The sequence below is a fragment of the Lichenostomus cassidix genome, chromosome W, assembly GCF_008360975.1.
Source record: "Lichenostomus cassidix isolate B80296 chromosome W, HeHo_3.0, whole genome shotgun sequence".
NCBI lineage: Eukaryota > Metazoa > Chordata > Aves > Passeriformes > Meliphagidae > Lichenostomus > Lichenostomus cassidix.
In genome coordinates this window covers 7,068,553-7,080,847 of record NC_139510.1, presented here as the reverse complement: position 1 = coordinate 7,080,847, position 12,295 = coordinate 7,068,553, and the positions used below count along the sequence as shown (strand labels likewise).

Here is a 12,295-nt window from a genome sequence, read left to right as displayed (position 1 = left end):
CTAGACAATCCATGTGGTAATAAAGTGTGAAACATTCTCAAAATCCATTTGGATATTGTGGAGCTTGAATGACTATAATCATGGGGTGGATTATGTGGAAAGATGGCTGGGGGTAAAATTAGAGATAACTGAGAAGTTATATTCAGATCCTAACAGAAGTTAAAATGGTATGGGAATTATAGGGTAAAATACAGTTGTTGCTCCCTGGATGGAATGCAGTTGGAATGCTCGAAACCTATTCCACAGTGATTCTCCACACCCACAATATGCAACCATAGCATCTGCTCAGGGAGATGGAACAGAGGGTGGAGCAGAGTGGAGACACCGTGGCCAGGGTCTGTTGGAATCCTTGCAGGAAGGGGAACTTGATGGTACTTTGCAGTTGAGAAACTGCATTACACCTATCCACCAAGGGAGAGAGGAGAAGATGTCTTGCTGCTGAGCCAAGAACTGTGGCAGAAGAGGGACAATGGTCGAAATATAAATATGGGGAGGCCTGGCAGATCAATTACATCACACTGCTGCAAACCTGCCAAAGCAAGCACTATGTGCTGATGATGGTGGAAACAACCACTGGATGGCTGGAGACCTACCCTGTGCCTTATGCCACTGCCTGGAACACCATCTTGAAAACCAAGTCTTGTGGCAACATGGCCCCTGTTGGAGATTAGGATTTTTTTTTTTTTCTTTTTCTCAGGGAATTTTCTCCCATTTGTTGCCTTGGAGGTGGTAACGATGATAGTTAAGAGACAAAACATATGCTGGGAGGAGGAGGGGTAAGGGTGCAGTTTGCAACCGTCTCTGAGCTGGGGGGCTTTCTCTCGGGAAGTGCAGAGATACCGCAAAATTTTGGCTGGGAAGTGAGGGGCTGGGCTCAGTCAGAGGAGTGATGGTGCTGCTGCTGCTGTGGGAAGAATTCGCTGCCACTGCAGAGTTCTGCCCTGCACTGCTTTTCTCCTTTCTGTGGGTGAACCTTTGCTTGTAAGAGTGGCTGTTGAACTGGGACCTTTCCAACATCCAACCTCACTGCTAAGGGGACCCCTACCCCCTCCCCTCTCTGGAGGGAGTGTCTCCCAGCTGTTTGCAGGAGCCCAGCTGCCGCTGCCCAGCCCCACTGTTTTCTGCTGCTGCTTCAAGTTTTTTGCTACACTTTAACCCAACACCCCATGTCCACCCGACCCCCGCAGCTGCTGGCGGGCTCCAGAGTTTTTGCTACCCTTTGTTTGCCACCCCGGGTGTGCTCTCCTCTGCTGTTCCAGCCTGCTGCTCCAAGGTTCCTGCTACAGCCCATTTTGTCATCCGGAGTGGCACTGAGACTGGCTGCTCCCTATGAGTTTTCAGAGTCCCTTTTCTCTCTCTCCCCCTCTGGCTGAGCTGCCATTAACCAAGTGGAGAGGCGGCTGTGCTGGCGCCACAGCACTCCCTGCAGCCGCAGGGGAATCATCGCACCTGCCTGGCCTGACTAGGGGCCAACAGCACCCCTGCTGGCTGTGACCATAACTACACCAAAGGGGAAAGTGCTTGACAGTTGAGAGAAGGCTGTTATTGGGTTTCTGGTTTTGTGTGTTGTTTCTGCCACTGTTGTTGCAGCACCCCAGAAAGAATTGAGTCAGACAATGAGACTGTGGGGAAGAAAGGGTTGAAAAATGGAAGATTGGCAAGGAAAGAGAAAAATAAGTTGTTTTTAGAATTGTTTTCACTCAGAGACCAACCTTGCACCTGGGAGATGTTAGAAAATACTCAGTGTGAGAGAATTCATGTATTTGTGTTTGCTTTGGGTTGTTTTCTGTCTACTAAAGAAGTGGAATTTTCTCAAAAAGATAACAGGATGTTGTTGTTACAATTCGTTTAATTATGGAGGAGCAAAGAGAGCTCTCTGTGAATTGCAGAAAAAACTTCAGGTTTGAATATTCCCCGAAACGAGATTAAAACTCAAATGAGGTTATATGTTGGTACCAAAAAAATCGATGCTTTTACTTTGTTGATGGTAAAATAGGCAAAGAGAAAGAAAGGAGAAAAGTAGAGAAAATTTGGAGAGAGCTAAGATCATTTTATTTAACAGTAAATGAGAGAGAAAGAAAAAGAAAAATTGAAATAGAAAAAATGAAATAGAAAAAAAGGTGTGGGGGGGACAGAAAGAGTGACAGACAGTTTAAGTAGAAAATATTACCACTCTGTGGATCCCAACGGTGTCCTGTTGATTCTCTCCATCTGGTTTTCTTGGTGGTGAGGGTCTCCCAAAAAGCATAGAGTTCAGTGGATTAATATATATTTTGGCCAGGTGGGAATGCCCAGGTACCTCCCTGGGAAGTGGGGGGGGAGGCAGAAAGTTTGACACTGTCTCTTGCAACAGACTCTGGATCAGTTGCATCACTTTGCATCATGTGCAGTCATCTGGTGCAAGGCCTCAGGAATGAGTCTGGGGAACACTTCAGGGGGTCTTTGATGGATTATGATACCCTCTCAGCTGCCTATCACATAAATGTCCCATGGATGTGGCCTCCCTGGGGTAGGGGGGTTTTACAGCTGAGCTAGTGTGTGTAACAGAGGATGGGTGTCCACTGCCTCTGACCACGTTATGCCACACACCCAAAACTCTCCTCTTCCCCCTTTGGTTGGGGGGTAGTCTGTGTAAACTGGCCTCATCAGATAAGCCTGTGGGGTATGGCCTCCCACACCCTGAACCCAGCCAGGGATGATTTTCAGGACAGCTGCTGTGTCGCTGTTGAGCCGCTAGCAGAGAAAAAAGACCCGGATTCTCAGCATAGCATAAAAAAGAGAGCTTTTATTATTTGATTCCAACTTATATAGACTTTTCAGAGGTCACTCAGATTGGTCAGTCAGGAACCTCCCCCTAGGTCTGATTGGCCAGGCCTGAACTGTCCAAATCTTGAGACACTGTTTTTAACAACATCCAAACTTTATCTTTGTTTATAAAACACAGGAAGAATTCTCATGGGAAAGACCTGTGCTAGCCACACTGCTGGGCTTGGCCCTCCTGTGGATGCATTCTTCTTCCCTAGCCTTATCTGCCTCTTCCCAGACCTGAGATGATTGAACAAAAGTGTCACCTTTATCTTATCTGAAGTTTCCTTAGGCAGCTTAACTCACAGTCTAAGGTTCCAGTCAGGAGGCATATTCAGGGTAGGGTGAGCTTTGTTGGTGCAGCTTCATTATACAGTGTTGCTATAATGGGCAAAAGTCCTTCATAACAATGTTTAAGCCATGAACCATAACATTTCAGTCTCTGACAGTTGTTAAAGACTTCAAAGCATTCTTCCCATAGGCTTGGGGCCTCTGTAAGGGGGGAAGGGAGATAAGTTTGGAGATTGTAAAACACTGCCTGGGGAAGATTTGTGCATGCTCTGGGCCCTTTGATGTATGTAATGCAGGGTTCAGGCCCCATCGCTTTTTGCCCCTGCTAAAATGAGTTTAGCAGTGTCTCCATTTGTTTTTGGAATCCTCCAGTCAGCAAGATGATGGAATAAATCTACTCATTGCACTTCAGCTGTGGGTCGTGGTTGCCTTGGTGTTACCTGCATATATTTGGTTCACACAGGAACTCATTTCAAAAACAGCCTCATAGACACCTGGGCCAGAGAGCACAGTATTGAGTGGGTGTATCATATTCCCTATCAGGCACCAGCCTCTGCAAAAATGGTACTGTTGGGAGAAAGGATTAAAACCAGAAGATTTGGTGAGAAGGGAGAAATAGTTATTTTTGCTCAAGATGACCTTGCAGCTGGGGGATGCTAAGAATATTCGGTGTGGGAAATTTCATGCTGTTTTCTGCCTGTCTTGAGAAGTGGAATTTCTGTAGAAGATAACAGAATGCTGTAAAAGACCTAAAAAACATTCTTCACAGGCCAAGTCCTCCTGATGGGGGAAAAAACAGATAAGAAGCTTAGAGATTCTAAAACACGGCCTTGTGAAGGATTGTGCCTGTGCCAGACCTTTTTGAAATGTGAGGCCTGGAATGGCCCAAGTGCTTTTTGCCCCTGCTAAGATAGAATAAGCTTAGCAGTGTATGTGCCCCCATTTTGCCAGTGTGGTGATGGAACAAATCTACTCTTTACACTTCAGCTGTGGATTTTGGCTGTCTTGGTTACCTACATATATTTCAGTTCACACAAGTACAATGGACTGTTAAAAACTACATTGAAAGCAATGGGTGGTGGAACCTTCAAACATTGGGATCTACATTTAGCGAAGCCCACCTGGTTAGTTAACACCAGATGCTGTACCAATCAAGCTGGCTCTGCCCAATCATAACCTCCACATACTGTAGAAGGGGATAAAGTCCCTGTGGTGCATATGAGGAATGTGTTAGGAAAGACAGTTTGGATTAGTCCTGCCTTAAGCAAAGGCAAACCCATCTGTGGGATTGTTTTTGCTCAAGGTCTGGGGTGCACTTGGTGGGTCATGTAGAGGGACAGGGAAACACAATGTGTACCTCAAGGGGATTGGATTTTGGGGTGAGAACAGTCTGTAATGTTGAATTGTATGATATTGGCTGCTGAATGACACTGCCACTGTGTGCCATAACTACCATGGACAATGAGGATGGACTGCTCCAGATACACCAGTTGGGAGCTCCTGATGCAGCAACCAGCCAACAACACACGAGCCCTTCTGCCCTGGAAGACATCTAGGATGGATAGAACCCACAGTCATGGACTAAATAAACTCAACAGACACCTTGGAGGGACAGCCATTGACTACAGAAATGATACATGTGCTTGTGTATATTTATATAAATGGATATGGGGGAAGGTGTAGGATCTGGGGGTGAGTAGATGGTATAGAATAAGGGGTGAATAATGTCCTGGTTCCAGCCCAGATCAGCAGGAGGGGGCATGGCCAAGACTGTGTTATTCAATACCACATTACATCATTGCCAGGGGCAGGGAAAGGGACTCTCTTCCAGGAAGGAGGGGTATCCCTTTCCAGTGGAACAAATTGTGACAGGGTGGGGAACCCTTGTACCAGAAAACAAGAATAGGTGTAGCAGACAATTGTCTGAACAGATCTATTGCCAGGAAAATTAACATTATTACATTAGCAAGGCTATTAAACAATAGCAAGAGGAAATAGAAGTGATGTAAATTTAATTTCAATTTTTTTATATTACATTACAAACCATCAGTATTGATGAAATTGGCATTCTTTCTATATTACTGTATTATAAAACACTGCACAGACTCTTGGGAATTTCTGTATTAAAGACTATATGAAAATGAATTTGAACTGGACTGAAGGTTTATGATTTATGTTTTGTTTGATGTAGGACTTCTATGCTGAATGACTGCCTTAATTTCATAGGCACTTACCCTTTTAGTAGAGGACAAACATGGTAAAGGTAACCATAGATTTAGCAATAGGGAAAAGTGTTGAAAAAGTTAATAATACAAGTTCATTCACAGGAATTACATGGTGTCTTGGTTTGAAAGACAGGTGCCTGCTAAGAGAGGTGGGACCCTCCCTTAGGACAGAGAATGTGATCTCCCTTCCCTCCGAATTATTTTAATTTTGAAATCAAGGGCTTTCAGGCAAAGGTATGGGAAAAGGAATAACAGTTCTTTACTAGTATCTATAAACAAGCAATAACAATAATAGCAACCACAAATAGAACCAGAAACCAATAGCAGATGACTTTTTGAGCTGCCGAGCACTTTCCCGTGTGGTGTAATCACGGTCGCAAGCAGCAGAGGCGCTGTTGAGCTCCCGGTTTGGCAGGGCAGGTGCGATGACTGCCGAGCAGCTGCAGGTGGTGCTGTGGCATTGTGGCGCAGGGTCAGGTCAGCTTCACGCAGCTGGTAATGGTGGAGGGCTGAGAAGCAGGCAGGCGGCTTGAAGCAGCAAAGCAGGGCAGCAGGGGGCTGGGGCTGGCTCTCCCAGGCCAGCCAGGAGGAGAAGACAGAGCACAGTTGGATCTCCTGCAGTCGCAGCCAGAAGCAAAGAGCAGTCCCTTTCCTCCCGGTGTCTGATGGATGAGTCCCAGTTCCAACAGCCGGCTGCCTCGTTCCCTTGCCCCACCCAGCACACATTTTTGTCTCTTACAAAAGACTTGATGGCTCTAATCACCCAGACATTTGTTGCTTAGTAACAGGGATGGAGAAAAAATTCCAATGCCTCCCAACCTCCGACACATGGCAAGCTCAAAAGAACATATAGTCATTGCATGCAGCAACTCTTCTGTTGTCATGATTGACATAAAGGCTGTTGAAAGGGTGAACATTGTGTCTGTTTTGACAAATTAAATTATTATGCTTGTTTATTTGGATTAACGTTTTCATCTGGTGGCAACACATGAAGCCTGGCTGACTATGGATGCCCTTGAAGACTGTGGCCTAGAAGAGAATTTGCATTTCATATTGCCAACATTCAGACAGGAGGGCCTAGTTACAGCCAGTGTTGCTCACTTGTTATCTTTTGCTAAGGTGCCTCAGCCAAAAAAACCAGCAGCTCTGTTGTAGCTGTTAGGTGGTGCTTGGCTGTTTTCTTCAGCTGTGGGGACTTGGAACTATGGGAGCTGAGCTGAGCACCACTGAAAGGATCACTTAGACTTGCTGAGTAGTATTTCAGTACAGTTTTTGACACCACTTAATGATATTCAAGTACCACTGAAATTATAAAAGAAAAACAACACTGTGTGCATGCCCTGCATATAAGGATGGTTATGTAATGAAGGGAGCTGAAGAGAATCATATGTATTGATTGGTGTTGGTAAGGGCTGAGGGTCCCAGGGCCTCCACCAGTTAGGCTTCCAGAATATTTTGGCAGATCACATAAAACTACATATTCATTTGCACAAAATACAGCAAGATAACTTTCCAAATCGCATCTATAAGAGCAAACTTGTATTTGCCTTCAGCAATCAGAATACACCCATGTATTTGTTTTGATTTCACAGTTGTGTGATTTGATATTGATTCCTGAAAAGATAGGTGTCGGGGTTTGACCCTGACTAAACGCCAGGCACTTCTGCTCTCTCCTGCTGCAGACGCACAAGAGAGAGGAAGAAAAAAAATTGTAAAAACACACACGAATCTCATGAGTTAAGTGAGATAGGACACTGGTAGGAGAACGCCCAGAAGAAAAGGGCAGACAGGCTCTAAACTTAAAGTTGCAACGTGATTTAATTACCTAACAGAGTTGGAGAATAAATGCAAAGCAAAAATAAGCTTTTCATACACTTTGTTCACTCTCCCCCCTCCCTCTTATGAACCCATTTTTTATTCACCCCCCTCCCTTTTTCAAACTAACAGCTCGGGTAGGGGGGCAGGGTGTGGGGTATTTTCTTAGTCTATAGAGCAGGTCCATAAATCTATTCATCACCACAATTCTTCTACTACAAATACTCTTTATTTTTACTTATCTCTCTCTCTCTCTAGACAGTTTTTCTGCTCTCACCCCCTCTCTCTCTTAAGAAGCAGTCTCTCCGCTCACCACCCTCTCCCTCCTTCCAAACCAACAACATGGGCAGGGGGCAGGGTAAGGGGTTTTTTCTCTGGTCAGTCCATCAGGGAGAGGGGTCCTCTACTTAGCCACAGGGTCCCTCCCACGAGAGACAGTCCTCTGGGAACTTCTTTGGTGTGGGTCCAATCTCACGAGCAACATCCCGCCTGAATTCTGCTGCAATATGAGTCTTCTTGTCCATAAGGTGCAGACTCTCCCGAGCTGAGGCCAGGCTGCTTCCATCCCAGGAGCAAGGCCTTTCTCTCCCTTGCAAGGCCTTTGCAGCTTTAACTCTTTAAATGAGACTCTAACTGGCTCACAGCTTGCTCCAGGCATCCACCTGCTCATCTGGCATGGGCTGTGAGTGAATTTCTGCATTTTTGTAGACTTTATAGGCTACAAGGAGACCTCCTGCTCCCCCCATGGTCTTCACCACAGCTAGCAGACGGTTTTCAGCTCTGGTGCCTGGAGCACCTCCTCCCCCACCTTCTCTACTGACCTTAGTGTCTTCCATGCTGTTCTCCCTTTACATATTTTTACCTCCACTTCCTCCTCCTCCTCTAGCTAAAAAGAAGTGCGTGACTACTTTTTTTTTCTTAAATATGTTTTCACAGAGGCGTAACTAGCATCTCTAATTAGCCTACACTTGGCCGGCAGCATGTCCATCACTTTCAGAGCCATGAGATTGGCTCTACTGGACCTAATGAAAAAACTTCCAAAACTTTCACTCAAGACACACAAGAACCATCTTTGTGCCACTCCCCACCCCTCAAACACTTCCTCAAGCCTACTACAACAGCTTCTGAGGAGTTTAAATTTCTTTTAAATGTTAAAGATACCTTGCTGATTTTATGAGCCAATCAAAACCACCACAATAGGCTGGAAATAAAACCCCATAGACTGATGTCTATAGAGCAGGTATTTGTTTATTGCAGTGCTGGAGGTGAGGGGGATTTCTCCACCTAACTCACCCTTGTCAAGTGCTGTGGTTTATTTATACAGTAAATTTCACTTAGTGACATAGTAAGACTATAACATCATCATATACATGCCAGAACTAATTTACATAACATGATCTCATGGTTATAAATAGTTCTTTTGCACTGCGCTTGAGTCTCCCCAATACGGTGGTCGTGGGGGTCTCCCTGGGAGGAAGGCTCAGGGTGTTCTTCGCATCTGAACTTTTTACCTTTGTCTCGGGAGCAGGCGCAGTTATGGTGGTCCTTGGTCTCTCTGGTTCTAACTGGTCTAAATTCTGTATTCTGTGGCTAATTGGCTTTACATTTGCCAGTTTCTCATTAGTACTATACTTCTTTACCTTTGAAGCTATCCACCTGTTGAGTTTTTTGTCTATTCAGCATTAAGCAACTAGTTAACCATATAATAGCCATTACATTGTATAAAAAGTTATAATTCAAGTTATATTAGTATAAAAGGTTATAATTCAGGTTATATAGGTATAAGAAGCTATAATTCAGGTTATATTGATATAAAATGGTATAATTCAGGTTATATAAGTATATGATTATTGATATAGAAAGTTATGATTCAGGTTATATTGATATCTTATAACTCAAGCTATATAAGCACCTTGTAACTCTGACTCAAATTATATAGGCATCAGTATACTACTTATACAGAGCTTGTTTAGCATAACTTGCTTAGCATTAGTAGTTACATTTGCTGAAGCCTCAGGTCACAGGCCATGAACTTCCACCTAGATATGTTGAACTTTTACCTAGTTAAGTAAAAGAAGGCCCCAGAGCCAGTTCAAGCCAGAAGATAAGGAAGCTACATTCATTAACAGAAACTACAACCCTAGAAGAAATGGCCCGCCTAGAGACAATGAAATGTCTCAATGAAGAACCAGAAGACACAAGACCCTAATATTATTACTGGCCTGGACTGTTTCATGAGGGGTGGGGAATTGAGATTATAAGGGTATAATTGCCATAGGATTTTTTTTGTTCAAGGTCCCTTTGGAAACATACAGCTTAAGCTATAGTGCTATTAATAAAAAGGACTACATAGAAGAAGCTCCTTTTGACTTATTGATTCAGCAGAAACCTATAATTGAACCCTATTATGGTGGTTATGTTATAATTTCCATAACACAGTAAAGGCAGCCAATTATTGCCAACACTTTGTTACAAGTAACTTGCACGTACTTGCTGGTTCATTTATGAAACTGGCAAACGCAGAGACTTTAAGTCTGGGGAAAAAACGATGGCGTTTAATCTTATCCTAATGATGAATTAAATTGCATTTTTCTTTCATGTTCAGAAAGCAGCCGTGTTGCTCCCAGGGGCGGAACAGTCGAGGCCGCGCACACAGCAAACCGTCCTGCCAGGCGCAATGGCCACCCACTGGCATAAGGGCTCCTACCGCAGCTTTGGATCGGGACTGCACGAAATGACCGTGGGAGCCGCTAGTTCCCGCGGCTGCCCCACCCCGCGTGGGCACTGCCTGCTCCCCTGCAGAGAGAGCTAGCAACACGGAGGCGGACCAATCCTAGGGAAAATAGCCCCCCTGCCCCCTCCCCCCCGCGGTTCCCAGGCCCAACCCAGCTGCGGCGCCTCATGGCGGCGTCACCCACCCCCAACGGCCACTTCCCACCCGCAGCCATACGGTGCTGACACACGCACGCATCCCAGACTACAACTCTCAGAGTGCTCCGAGCAGTCGAACCACGCCCCTCACTACCTCCGCACCCTGTCGTGTGAAAGGTGACCCTACCGTCACTTCCGCACGCTGTGCAGGCCGGGAATGCGAGTAGCGATTGGTCGGCGCCTGCTCCCGCTTTTCAACGTGCTGGGGAGCAGGAAGCGGTAACGGCAGAGTGAGCGCGGCAGGGTGAGGGGCTCCTCACGGTGAGTTACCCAGCGGAACTGCATCCAGAGTGTGACCCGGCCAGGAATTGAAAAAGAATCGATTTAATGCGCCCATTGATGACGTAATAACGACTTATGAGGTGGCGGTGTTGCTAAACGCATGGTTCGGGCCGGCACTGGTCGGGTCCCCTCTTCAGGGGCGCCCTCGTGGGATACTCGCGCCTGCCGATGGTTGCGCACACCTCTCTCGGAGTGCCCGTGTCTGTGTCCGGCAGGCACTCAGCGCTGACTAGGCCTTCTGCCGCTTTTGAGACTCGGCGGACGCGCATTTGCTTCTCCGCCTGGGGCGGGCTCTGCTGCCGCCTTACGTTTGGCGGAGTTCGCGCAGACTACTGTCAGCGCCCGCCAGTGGGGCTGCGGCTGTCCGCGGGGCTGTGAGGGGCTTTGGCAGGGCTGGGCCTCGGCCTTACTTTCGAGAGCTCCGCGCAGACTCGAGCCGGCGGGAATTACAAGGGGTTTTGGCGGCGGGTCGCAGTTCCGCCTCTCAGCCGCTATGGACAACGTGAGGCCTCTCCTGCCCCTTGGAAGTGTGACACCCAATGTGTGCCCTGTCCTGCTTGTCAGGGCTTGGGTGCCTTGGTCGCCTCTGTCTTAGTGATAGCGAAGCCTTGTATGTGATTGAGAGGGAACTGAGGGGCTGGCTCGTGTCCTTGCTCTGTGGTTGCTATTTTTGAAGAAAAATAAATAGAAAACTGCACAAGAAGTTCTCATGTCTGTGTTATCTTGAAGCAACTACTGCTACCCACCAAGCACCCCTCATTCTCCTTTCCTGATGTGGCTACAATGAGATGGCAGTGGTTTGGCCAGTGCTCAGTCTGCTGTTCTGTGTTGTGTGCTTTGCCTGCCTGCATTTGCTTACAATACATATAGACAAAGAAAACAAATATCTTGTGCCTGAAATAAGAGGAGTTCCTGTTGAAGTCCAGGAGTGTGGAAGTAAAAAGATGACTTCATTGAGGTAGATTTATAAGAACAGATTTGCTAATTGTGTGCATATTGTGTGAGATGCATCTAGTGTCAGAAGTTAATAAGATTGTCAGTAGTCAACTGGGTCTACTGAAAAATCCAGGTAAATAACTGAATTAATCTAGTTTTCATCACTCATATATGAGCCTCCATGTAAGTGTCAACTTGGATCACTTCTGTCTGCCTTCCTTGGCATCTTGGTTTTTCTCTGAGGACTGTGCATTTCACTTCTTGCTCCAAAGTAGTCATGCTCTCATTGAACATATGCTGTTCTGTTGGGCTTTCTTTTGCAATATCACTGAGTTTAAAATGAGAAGATTCAATGAGTGCTGCAACTGTATTTAGATGGGTGATAAATTCACTTTTTTTTTTCACTAGTCTTTTGCTAATTCAGGACAATAAATTATCGTAAGTTGTTTTTTTTATTTGTGATTTTTAGTGTTCTGAGAGACTGAAACAAAAATTTCTTAGATTGGGGGGCTTGCTCTGTTATTTTGGGGGGTATAAGATCTTATAAACACTCAATTTGGAAGTAAATTCTGGATAGGTGAAAATAAGGAAATTTGAGGTTGAAATTTTGTTTGGTTTAACTTTAAGGGAATAACACTTTTAACTGCAAGTCATCTATCAATGTACAATGTGTCAAAAATGGGCAAGAAAAATTAAACAGTGAAGTAAATGGCTGACAACTTTCTACATGAAACTTTATGGAATGATGGGTGGAAGAAAGATGCTGATCATCTGTCTTAGATCCATCATTACAGATGAAGGCAGCAGCATTCTTTTCCTTCAACCTCACTTTCTCTCTTGCCCTCACAAGATCCTGATATGTGTTTCAGCACCTGCTCAGCAAAGCAGTGATAACGGATAGAACTAGACTTCCTTAAGCAGTTGCTTCTGCTCTTTTCCATCTCTTGGCAAAATGATTTCTCTGTAGGACAGTTTTTTTTGAGATGCAAGTAAGAGTGTGTTTTGTGGTA

General features: G+C 45.4%; 1 protein-coding gene and 1 long non-coding RNA gene across 3 annotated transcripts in view; one reads left to right on the top strand and one right to left on the bottom strand.

The window, feature by feature from the left end:
* The window catches only part of LOC146425414 (uncharacterized), a 442,571-nt gene that overhangs the window by 413,003 nt on the left and 17,273 nt on the right, over positions 1-12,295 (bottom strand). The gene's annotated exons all lie outside the window — the stretch shown is intronic.
* LOC146425413 (zinc finger protein 131-like) overlaps positions 10,055-12,295 on the top strand; it is a 37,791-nt gene continuing 35,550 nt past the window's right edge. Inside the window, exon 1 of one of the 2 annotated variants that reach the window (XM_085041603.1) lies at positions 10,055-10,328. The gene's annotated coding sequence lies outside the window, so the exon portion shown is untranslated. The remainder of the gene's footprint in view (positions 10,329-12,295) is intronic. The other variant, XM_085041602.1, reaches the window with a different exon arrangement.